Here is a 12,521-nt window from a genome sequence, read left to right as displayed (position 1 = left end):
CTTGGCCTAATCATAAAACTACATTGTGCATGTAGTTTACATGTTGATAATTTCAAAGAATTATATAATTACAGAGCCAGAAGGGACTTGAGAGAGCATTTAATACAATCTATATTCAAAGCACAAATCTCATTACAGCATAACTCAACAAAATAATCCAGTCTTAACTTGATGGCTTTCAAAGATGGAAACCACACTACTCCCTCCCCATAAGGCAAAAATCATTTCTTTTTTTTTTTTGCTTATTTAAAATTTATTCTTTTTACTTTTTAATAGCATTTCATTTTTACAAATGTATATATATGTGTATATATATATATGTATATGTATATATATATATTTATATTTCAACATTCATTTTTGTAAGACTTTGTGTTCTAAATTTTTCTTCCTTCTCCTTATCTATCTCCTCCCCAAAACAGCAATCTGATACAGAAAACCATTCCATTTTTAGACAGATCTAAATGTAAGGAAGTTTTTTTCTCTTGTGTTGAGTTTAAATCTGCCTCCTATGCTTTAGTCTGGGTTCTATCCTCTATGGCTCAGACCTGAGTTATTTATGGAATTAAGGATTTAGTCCCACCACTCCTATTGTCTAACCCATCTACAATGCCCTATGACACATACTATCCAGCAGGGTTAGCTTGCAGTCTTTGACTATGATTAGATTTTTTTGGTGTACTCTCTAGCATAGTTAGATAGCCACCATATTTCAATTCATTTGTGTAGTGTATTCTTGATAAGTGACACAACCATCCATGAATAATTGACTGGAAAAGAGCTTCTTTTATGTCAAGAAAAGCATGTAGCTTTTCCTTTTCCTTTTCACACATGTTAACCTCTCAGAAGGAATGGCAAGTCATTGATGAATTCATTCTATGATAGAGTTGTAAATCAAAGGTTTGATTTCAAAAGGACCTTAGAGATTATCTAACCTAACTCACATAAGCAAGGAGAAAACCTAAGATTTGAACCCAGTTCCTCTAAACTTGAAAGAGCTCTTAACTACTATACCATGATGGCTCCTCCAAAGTCAATTTCCATTTTGACATCTTTCAAAGCAAAGTCCAGATGCATTGGTAGTATAGAAGTTCTATTGTTTTAAATATTGCTTTAGTATATGGATACTGAAAATCTATTTTGCTCTAGAAAGCTATTTACTATACTGAGATTAGTTATTATGGAATTTGAACTCTGTACCTCAGATTCACGACCAGAAAATATGTAATGGACAAAAATAGTCTCCACGGTAAAGAGTTTTTACTCTAAAATTCCTTGGTTTTTAACTTTAGTACTTTTAGATGCTATGTCTATTTCTTTGGGAAACTAGGTGCTGAATCTAGCATGTTTCTTTATTTAGCTATTCTAGAATGTCTAAAAATGTATTTCTAAAAACATACCAGAAGTACCAAGACATAGTGAATAAAATACATGACTGGAATCCCCAAAGACTACTTTGTTTGGATTCCAGCTTTGACATATCCTAACTCTCTGATTTTGGGTGTGTTACTGAACTAAATTCAATTTAAAATCCTTCCTCTGTAAAATGGGAATAATATCTGAAGTACAAAGTTGTTGTAAAGTTCCAAGGAAACCAATCTTTTACACTTTTAAAGTCTAAAAACAAGTTAATGAAAATGTTAAATAGCTTAAAATGTATTTTTTAAATATATCTTCAGATCATAGAGCTTGGAGGGTATAACCCAAGCTTTTCCTTTTTCATATGAGGAAACTTAAGTCCAGAGTTTAACTTGTTCAAGGTGTCTCAGTAAATAGGAGAATCAGTATTTGAACTCAGCACACTCAGCCAAAAACAACATTCTTTTCACTATATAACTTTCCCTATGATTTCAAAACTTTATTTTGTATCTTTCTGACACACTTATCAAGGTTTACTGAGTATAAATCTTATTTTCCTCCTACCCTCTAATAGGTGTTAAGTTCTAAGAGAGACAGAACTGAGTCTTATCTAAACTTTGTACATTCCCTTCAACTAATTCAGTGTGCTGTATATATTAAGTGCTAATTAAAGTGGTTTAATGAATTGAATTTATATATGCGAATGAATGCTAATTCTTTCAAAATAGACATCTCATGAAGCTATAGTACTCATTTTGGCTCATACATTTAAGAGCTGCCTTCAAAACATAATTCATATATCTTTAATGATGCCAAAATCTTCATATTTTGAAGACTGATTTGATTTTTAAAATAGTCACAAATCATTTGAAAACAGTTCTAATGAATATCATTGGTGATTAAATTGTTAAAAATTAAATTGGAAGGAGACAAAAATAAGTAATAAAGTAGTCTTCCCCCTCCCCCAATTTTTCCACAAACTCACTCTAAATGCAATTTTAAAAGATATTTACATAATGTTTTAAGAATAACAGCATTATTAAAATTACTGTGAAACTTTTTAAGACATCTACTTTGAAGCACAGCTTTTATTACATTATAAGATTATATTATATTTTATTACAGCTTTGAAAGGGACAGGGAAAGAGAGAAACAAAGAGAGAGAAAGAGAGAGAAGACAGACATATTAATATCTAATTTAATCCTCACAACAACACTGTGAAGTTGGTGTTTTTATTGGCCCCATTCAACAGATGAGAAGACCAAGACTGATTGGAGTTAACAACAAATTGTTAATAACAAAAAAACAGTAACTGTTTGAGGTGGAATTTGTCCTCACATTTCATCTCTCCATCCAATGATCTAAAAGGAAGGAATATATACCAACTTAAAGCTGGGTGTGATTCAACTTTCTTATCCCTCAAAAACATGGATCATCAGGGCTGGAAGTTAAAGATTTGACAAATCACTTTGTTCTAATCAAACTGGTGAGATTTCTATCACCTGCTGAATTTCAGCTCCTTTACAAAGTAAGGACACTAATGGTGGCAGTAAGGTTCCCCTTTGATTCTGCTTTCAAAAGATGATGCAGACTTCTGGAGTTCTATTGCTCTCACTGAAGTGCTAATATTACTTTTGTACAAAATACCCACATCAAATCATTGCCTAAGTTTCCATTGAGGAGTGAGCACATTGACATTTTATAGTACCACATATCCTATAGTTTCCTTATGTAACTTTTAGAAATGCATAATATTTGATTAAGACACATTCACTATGTACCACTGTGAAGGATAAAAGAGGGTCCTTATCCTCAAAGAACTTCAGTATATGATGAAGAAAGGATATAAATGTCATACTATGATCCTATGGCTTCTACTAATAAGACTGTTATCTAAAGAGGGAGAGTAAGAACTACCTATTCTGAAATAAGTGGTGGTAATGTTGTTGAGTCCTTTAAGCCATGTCTGATTTTCCATGATCCCATTTGGGGGTTTCTTGATAATGGAGTGGTTTGCTATTTCTTTCTCCAGCTTACTTTACAAATGAGGAAACTGAGGCAAACAGGGTTAAGTGATTTGCCAAGGGTCACATAGCTAGCAAATATCTGAAGCCAGATTTGAACTCAGGAAGATGAGTCTTCCTCATTCCTGAATTCCTCATTACGGAATGAGGTGCTCTATCCACTATCTAATAATTGAGGGATAGCTGCAGGAACTCTGGGGCTAACAATAACATAATATAATTAAAAACAACAAATATGAAGAATATCAAGAAAAATGAAAAGGGATATTTGTTTTGCTTAACTATTACAAGGGTTTTGTTTTTCTTCCTTTCCATAGGAGGGAATTAAAAAAATCTTTCAATAATGATGACTGTTGGAGGGGATTTGAGAAAACTGGGACAGTTTTGGACATACATTGTTGGTGAAGAATGCTCTAGAGCAATTTGGAACTATACCCAAAGGGCTATGAAACTGTGCATACCCTTTGATCCAATAGTATCTCCACTGGGCCTGTATCCCAAAGAGATCATAAAGGAGGAAAAGGGCCCCACAAGTGCAAAAATGTTTGTGGCAGCCCTTTTTGTAGTGGCAAGAAACTAGAAACTGAGTGGATCTTTGCTCATCATTTGGAGAGTGAGTGAAAAAGTTATAGTATATGAATGTTATAGAATATCATTGTTCTATAAGAAATGGTCAGCAGGATGATTTCAGGGCAATTTGGAGAGACTTGCATGAACTGATACTAAGTGAAGTGAGCAGACCCAAGAGATCACTGTACACAGCAACAGCAAGATTATAGAATGATTAGATCTGATGGACATGGTTCTCTTCAACAATAAGATGATTCAGGCCAATTCCAATGGTCTTGTGATAAAGAGAGTCAATTGCCCCTAGAGAGAGAACTTTGGGAACTGAGTGTGTATCACAACATGGTATTTTCACTCTTTTTGTTGCTGTTTGCTTGTATTTTGTTTTCTTTCTCTCTTTTTTTTTTTTCAATTTGATTTTTCTTGTGCAGCATGATAATTGTGAAGCATTAACAGGATTACCTGACATCTAGGGGAGGGGGTGGGGAGAAGGGAGGGAAAAATTTGGAACACAAGGTTTTGCAAGGGTGAATGTTAAAAATTATCTATGCATATGTTTTGAAAATAAAACTTTAATAATAATTTAAAAAATTAAATTCCACAGAAATAAAAAAAAAACCAAATAAATTTTTGCTAAGTGAAAAGAATGTAAATGTTTTTTAAAAGGGCAAAACCAGAAGACTGGTATCTCTTCTTCCTGCAAATATATGAAAGAACTATGTATGGGTAAATATGGGTAGTTGGACAGTGAATGGAAAGGAATGTTAGAGGGAGAGGAAGAGTGACAAATTAGAGATTGATATAATTAAAGTTGTCTAGTTCAATCAGAAATGATTATGTAATTTTTCTTCATTAGTAAAGACAATAAAATTAGCTTTTAAAAAATTAAAAGGTAAAAATAAATGCTGTGATAATTCTCCGAACTCCTGAAGTTTTCTTTAAGAATGCTATCTTATACTTAAAATAAGAGAAGTGGAGGATCTCAACCTTGGTAACTGAGTGATTATTATTTTGTGTCAGTTATTTCCAGTTGCATCCAAATCTTTGTGATCCCATTTGGGGTTTCCTTGGCAAAGACACTGGAGTGCTTTATTTCCTTCTCTAGCTCCTTTTATAGATGAGGAAACTGAGGCCGAGTGAAGTGACTCGCCCAGAATCCCTATGTTAAGAATTTTGAATTCAGTAAGATGGGTCTTTCTAATTTCAGGCTCCTTGCTCTATTCATTGTGCAACCCAGCTGCTTCTAATGAATGATAAGCTCAATGCAAATCAATAATTTACACCTTAAATTTCTATCAAAACTTGCCCAATTACAACAGAGTTGTTGTGTTTACTTTTATAAACAACTTTGAGCTGTTTGGTAAAAGTGATCTAGAAAAGTAAACAAAGCATAATAGATTTTATAAAATTAGAGACTATTTTAATATAGCCGAATCTCATATTTAATTATAATAGAGGCATCAAATGCTACTACTGAAGTATTCTGAAATATACAATTGCCTTCACCATGAGTTTACTGCGAAGTATATTTTATAATTTATTTTCTTGGAAAAAAAATTAACGAAAGCGACAGCAAACTAAAGGAACAGATGGCTTAGTTCACAAGTAGAACCAATATAGGCTGCTAACCAATCTGAACTGAAAGGAAGAATCAGAAAAGGCTGTTAATTTAAGCCTGGGGTTTTTTTTCTCTTGGTAGCTGGATGACCAGATAAACCAACCCTGAAAGAGATCTGGATTTACATGATCAAGTGGTGACATGATGTATAAATGAATTCTAACTGCTTCTGGTAGACTGAGAATAGCAGAAATAAAGGCCTCCCAAGTTTTGTTACATCATTTGCTACAAAAACACCTTCAGGATTTTATATCTTAAATAGTAACATGAAACCCAGGCTATGCTGGAAAAATCTTCACAAGAGACAGAATTTTCAAGTTTTGGGCTTTAAAAATACAAGTAGGAAACAATATGGAAAAGAGAATTAAAATGTAGATATTTTTATGACTTTCCCAGTTGCATGACAGGGCACCCTCTTACTAATAGTTTTATTTATAAGGAAAACAAGGTTGGGAAGCAGGTATATATTTGGCTTCTATTCAAATAGTTCCCTCACTTCCTTGTATATATGATGCTTGGTGCCTAATGTGATGAATAAACCAAGCAATGCAGAATGGAGAGGTGAAAAATACACAAACATTTCCTCCGGAAAAGTACTTATTTAAGAAATTCTTTAAAATTCAACTTCCTGGATACTTTTTGTTGCTCAATTTCAGTCATGTCTGATTCTATGATTGCATTTGGGGTGTTCCTTTTTTTTTTTAATTTATTTAATATTTTCATTCAATTATATTCAAAGCAATTTTTTCATTTAAAAAAAAATTTTTTTTGAATCCTAGATTCTCTCCCTTATGCCCATCTACAATTAAGAAGCCGTATGTGAAGAAGTCAGGTAAAACATTTTCATAAAAGTCAAGTTGTGAAAGAAAATATAGATCTCCCCACTCTGATGAAAATAAAAATCCTCAAAAAAATAAAGTTAAAAATAGAGAGATAAATAAAAAAAATGCTTTGATCTGTATTTAGACTTGATTATTTCCCTTTGTGGGTATGGATAGACTTTTTTTTATCGTAAGTCCTTCAGAGTAGTTGTGGATGATTGTACTACTGAGAATAACACAGTAATTCACAGATTGATGTCATCCCAGAACATTGCTATCAATTTGTAAACAGTATATTTCAATTTGTTCATGGAGGACTTTCCAGGTTTTTTTTTTTGTTTTTTTTTTTTCTGAGACCATTTGGGGTTTTCTTAGGAAAGATAGTGGAGTGATTTACCAGTTCCTTCTTCAGCTTTTTTTATGGTGTAGGAAACAGAGGCAAACAGGTAAGTGACTGAATTTGAACTGAAGTATTCTTTCACTTGCTCCGTTCACTGTGCCACTAAAGCTTTTCCTCTAGAATGTTTTTCAAAATGCCAAAGCTCAATTACCAAATAGGAGTATGTCTCTGTAAATTAATGAGGTCTTTACAAGACTAATTATAATAGGAGTTTATAAAAATGTTTCTTTGCCATAGAAACTGTTGAATTGAAATTGTCCATACTTTCTTTTGAAAAGAGTTAATAAGCCAAAGTGAGCAGAACAGCAAAGATGTTAATAGGTAGCCTGGCTTCTAATTGAGGCACTGCCATTAAATAGTTTTACATGACCTCGGAAAATTTCTTGCTTCCCTACCATGACTTGCAAAGGGTCACACAGTTAGATAGTGTTAAGTGTCTTAAGTCATATTTGACTCAGGTCCACCTAGCTGCCCCAATTTGATCATTTTTAAAAACACTGAGTTTGTAATAGTGAGCTCTACATTTTTTTCCAGCTCCAATTTTTTAAGGTTCTATCCCACAATAGTCAATAACTATTATAATATTTTTAATATTGGAATTAAAAGGAAACACTTTGCAAATGTTACTTGAAAAAACAAAAGCTCTGTTTTACTATCTATCAAGGAGAAAGAAATCAGCATTTATATAGCACCTACTAGGTGCCAGGTACTGTGTTAAGTGCTTTTCACAGTTATCATCTCATTTGATTCTTACAACAATCTTGTTATGTCAATATATATATATATATATATATATATATATATATATATATATATTTAATCCCATTTACAGTTAAAGAAACTGAAATTAAAAGGGGTTGCCTAGGGTCACATATTTAGTACTTTCTGAGAATAAATTTGAATTCTGCTCTGACTCCAAGTTCACTCTTTTATTCACCAGTTGCAACCTGTGTGGAAGACGGAGCAGGGAGGAATGAGGGAAAGGTGGAAAGAGGAATCAGAAATTAGAATGAGTTTGGGAAATTTTAGGTGCTTCTTCTGTGTTGAAGAATAAGCATTAATATATTGGAAATAACTCCCTCTATAAAATGATAATAGTGATAATGATAATGATATCAGTTCTTTTATTTGCATTTCCCACAAGTACTTCAAACATCAGTATCATCAGTTACTGGATAAGCAGTGGGGTAGGCAAATAGTTGCCTAAGACACATCATATATAGATATGTAAATGAGACACTTAAAAATATTTTGAATACAAGAAAAATACAGGTTCCATGGAATGGAATTCTTTCACTACAACTCAAGTTGCATTTATAAGCTGTGTGATCCTGAAGTCACGGTGTCTTAGTTTCATCATTTGTAAAAATCAAAGCACCCACTTTACATATTGTTGTAAGGACCAAATGAGCCAACACATATAAGGCACTTTGAAAACCTTAAAATGATTTATAAATGCTAGCTATTCTTAGTAGAAGTAGTACTAGCAATAAAACACTACCCATGATTTAAAGCATTTCCTTTGGGCTTGTAGTATCATATATAAAGAGGCAGAATGAAACAGTGGATAAAGAGCTCGCTTCAGAGCCAGTAAAACTTGGCTGTGTGATCCTGTATAAATCACTTAACCTCTTAATATCTGAGACAACAAAGATAGTAATTTATAGAGAAGGTGCCAATTTGCATGGGTATAGGGAGTTTTCCCCTGAGAGTTTAATATGAACAGATCTTTTGAATTTATTTATGGACTACTGAATATATGTGTATGTTTATATATAAACATCTACATAAAGAAAGAGAACGACAGAGGAAAGAGATGGGAAGGAGGTGGGAGTAGGGAGGGAGGAAGGGAAAGACAACTAATAGAAAAGAAAGAAGTGAGGAAAGAGAGAAAGAAAAAAGAGAAGAAAGTAGAGGATGGAAGGACAAAATAAATGTGTCAATAGAACTAAACTAAAGGGGACCTTAATCCAACCTCTTTATTTTACAGATGAGAACTGAAGCCCAGGAAGATCAATCTATTTGTCCAAAGTCATACAGATACCACAGAGCAGAAAGTTGGAGAGAAAACAAAGTTTTAGAGTAAGCAGTTTATTGTGGAAGCCTGGTATTTTACAGAAAATCTCCTTTGACACTCCAAACAAAAAAGAGCAGCAACCAAAAAACAAACAAACAAAAAAACACAAACCTTGTAAGCCCAAAGAAAAACTTTATTATGCAGAAATTACAGGAGCATAGATATTTTTGTACTAGAAATGGATTAAGTCAATACTCCTCTTTTGACAGATGAATAAACTGAGGCCTAGAGAATGTGACTTGTTTTATTTTCATGATTTAGAATAACTGAAACCATCCAGTTCTTTCATTTATATCTCCCTCTCCTCTCAAGTACTTCAAACATCACTATCATCAAAAACTGGATAAGCAGTTGACTAAGCAAACAGCTTCTTCCTAGGACATAGCATATAGAGCTTTGCCCCCCCCCAAAAAAAAAGGGGACATTTAAAAATATTTTGAATCTAAGTAAGTAAAATACAGGTCATGTGGAATGGAATTCTTTTGCTACAACTCACATTGCATGTTATACTAAAGGTTCAAATTCTTGACAATAATGCACGGGTGGCACAATTTTAAAATCTTGCCTAAGGGTACACAAATACCTTGTCCCAGCTCTGCCTGAACTCAAAACTTTTCTGTGGAATAGTGGAAAGAAAACTGTGCCAGGGGTCAGAAGATTTGAGAATGTAGTAGATAGAAGATTAGAATGGGTGCCAGTAGATCTGGGTTCAAATTTCAGTTTCATCAGTTACTATCCATGAGATTTCAAGCAATTTACATTATCTCTGGGCCTCAATGTGCCTACAATCACAGAGCTATATGGCAGTTAAATGAGAAACTATTTAACAAAGTTGCAAAAGTACAACAAAAATATAAGGTAGCATTAGCATTTTTAAATTAAATACCATTATAGTTTACCTCAAATTCCTAGCATTAAGTCATCAAACAATAAGCCTTTAAATGCCAACTATACGACACTACAAAATTAAATGCAGCATGTACACATGAAAAATATGCCTGAATTAATTTCATGAAGCACCTTTACTGTAAGGAAATAGTTTAAGAGATATAGAAAATTTAATAGGCTTTGAAGCTTAATAAATATTCATGAAATAGAACTCCCTAGATGAGAAAACTTCAGACGAGAGAAGGTAAATCACATTCTCAAAGAGCTAATAATAAGCATCAGGGTAGAAACTGAAAACCAAATCTTTTGAACCCCAATCTGACATATATATTTCACTATGCCACTCTATCAAGTAAGACCTGTTGTAATACTTAAGCCTTTTATTTGTTACTTCTTTTTCTCCCAGTAGAGTTCATTGTAAATCACTATGAAATTACTTATACAGAATACAAATGGAGCACTTCCTTCTTGCAAGGACTCCTTCAGGTTAGGAAATATTCATTCTCTTTCATTCATATTCTCTCTTTCTCTTTCTCTCTCTGTCTCTCTTTCTGGGTTAAGTGACTTGCACAGGGTCACACAACTAGGAAGTGTTAAGTGTCTGAGGTCACATTTGAACTCAGTTCCTTCTGACTTCAGGGTTGGTGCTCTATCCACTTCACCACTTATCTGCCTCGGGAAACTCTCTTAATAAAACACTGACAGCCTTCTATTTTATCACATTTAAGTTACAAAAAAATTTGCTTTTCCAACTAACTATAGAAACAACTTGTTCTCGAATCTAAAAAGGAAGAGAGTTTTTAGATTACTGCTTCTCACAGAACGCTCCCCCCAAAACAAACAAACAAACAAACCCCTTGAAACTTGACCTCTACCTTGGTTTTGGTAGCAGACTGTCATTGAGGGTTGTTCCTCCCTGATAGGAACTCACCAAATTCCCTGGGCCTCGAAGAGGCTGGATTTGCTGGGTTGTTTTCCTTTGGCGTGCAATACAGGTTATGCCCTTTTACAGACTCCCTGCATAATTAATAACCATTACCTTATTCGGGGGTTTTGATTCCAGTAGGTTCATTGAAAGAATTAATTCACCTATTCAAGCAACTTCTTCGGACGAGCTTTTTAATCAACTATGTCCTGTTGGCCGGTAGGATGAGAACTGGCAAATCTCAGCTGCGTGGATATCTCATTAAACAGACCTTGAAGTTTTCTCCAATCAGCTGGGACAATAATGTCAAAACCATTTTAGATACATTCTCTTCCCTTCCCTGATCCAGAAACATTAAAGTATCATCCGAAAAGACGTGGGGGAGAGGGGGACTGGAGGGAGACATTTAGTAGATTGCAGTATTCTCTGTCATAACAGCAACACTGCACCTGTTCAATCCAGCTCCGGCTCCAGTAATGACCAAAGGAAAGACTCGAAACCTCTCCTGACATCCTAATCCTTCTATTAAGTTTCCAGGACCAAAGCATCCTCTAATACCAAACCCCAACTATGCCCCTGTTTTACCTCTGGTGTCTCTAAGGGGTATCTTCCATTAAATGCACTCCCCCAACTCAATTCAGAAAGTGTCACTGTGGTCCTCCTGTGGAGTAAGGAGGACTCAGCAATCTCGAGCCAAGAAAGCAGCTCTTAGTCGCCGGCCGTAAAGACTGTCTTCAAAGCTCCACCATCCGGCTAGGAGCAAAGAGCCCTCGGCAGAATACGAATGGGCTGGAGTTGAAGAGAAAAGGGACCAGGTTTGGGGGAAGGGGGGGATCGAAGAAACCATTCTTTATCCCCCGAATGCCCAGGGCCCTGAAAAAGGGATGGAGAAGGAAACAGAGAGCAGCGCGGGCGGGAAGGAAAGAAAACTAGTCTCTTACCTTGGGGCGGGATCTCAGGGCCTGCGCTTCCCAGACCAGTTGCGCCACAGTCTGCCAGTTCCGGGGATGTTGCTGTTGCTGCTGCTGCTGCGGTGGCGGCTCCTCTTGGACTGAGAGGCAGCTGGACTGATAAGAGGAAGCAGAGAGAGGAGAGGCTGTGAGCTGCAGGATGGCCGGGACTGGAGGAAGTCGAGAAGAGGTGGGAAGGTGGATGGCAATGCCGACCGGAGCCTCAGAACAGCTGGGGCTGAGCTTTTCAGCTCTGGGTGCAAACTCTCTTAAAATTGTGTGTGTGTGTGCGTGCGTGCATGTGGGGCCAGAGAGGAGCCACCAATTGCCTGGTTCTGAAGCTGAGCAGCAAATACTATGCAACCTCTCTTCCAAAGGCAATAAAGTCTCTTGTAACGTATTCCTTTCCTCTTGTATTTCTTTCTCCACCCCCTACCTCCTCCTTCTAGCGCAGAGGGTTAGAGGAAGCGTGAAACAACAGACATCACACAGGAGTCGGAGGCTGAGGCTGAGGCTGAAGGCTCCGGCTCCGGCTCCGGCTCCGGCTCCGGCTGCGGCTGCGGCTGCGGCTGCAGCTAGGGCCTCAACCCGAGTGCAGTGCGCGTGTGAATCTGCGAGAGCCGCAGAAAGACCAAACTGCGCTTTTAGGCACCGGAGGCCCCGCCCTCTGGCGGCCAAAGCCCAAGCGCTTCCCCTTTTTTCTCCTCCCCCTTTCTCCATCTCCGCACACCCTGCAAGGAAGAGAGACGGGTTTGCAGCAGCAATAGCAGTCTTGGGATCTGCAGCACTTGGTGCTGCCTCCCAGAGTCAGTACTTGGGTGCTCAGACCACTTCACTCCTCCTCCCCGGCAGAGCGTAATCCTGAAAGATGAATAGGTTTCAACCTTCAGT

At 36.2% G+C, this 12,521-nt stretch overlaps 1 protein-coding gene across 2 annotated transcripts in view; it reads right to left on the bottom strand.

Moving 5' to 3' along the window:
• Positions 1–12,246, bottom strand: part of PIP5K1B (phosphatidylinositol-4-phosphate 5-kinase type 1 beta) — a 386,138-nt gene extending 373,892 nt beyond the window's left edge. Inside the window, exons 1-2 of one of the 2 annotated variants that reach the window (XM_051961839.1) lie at positions 12,067–12,246; positions 11,622–11,747 (exon numbers count right to left, since the gene is read on the bottom strand). The gene's annotated coding sequence lies outside the window, so the exon portion shown is untranslated. Of the gene's footprint in view, positions 1–11,621 lie in introns of both variants that reach the window. The other variant, XM_051961831.1, reaches the window with a different exon arrangement.
• Between the last annotated feature and the right edge of the window lie 275 nt (positions 12,247–12,521).

This window comes from Antechinus flavipes, chromosome 1 (assembly GCF_016432865.1).
Source record: "Antechinus flavipes isolate AdamAnt ecotype Samford, QLD, Australia chromosome 1, AdamAnt_v2, whole genome shotgun sequence".
Lineage (NCBI taxonomy): Eukaryota > Metazoa > Chordata > Mammalia > Dasyuromorphia > Dasyuridae > Antechinus > Antechinus flavipes.
Note: the sequence above shows the minus strand (reverse complement) of the source record. Positions and strands in the feature narration are given on the sequence as shown.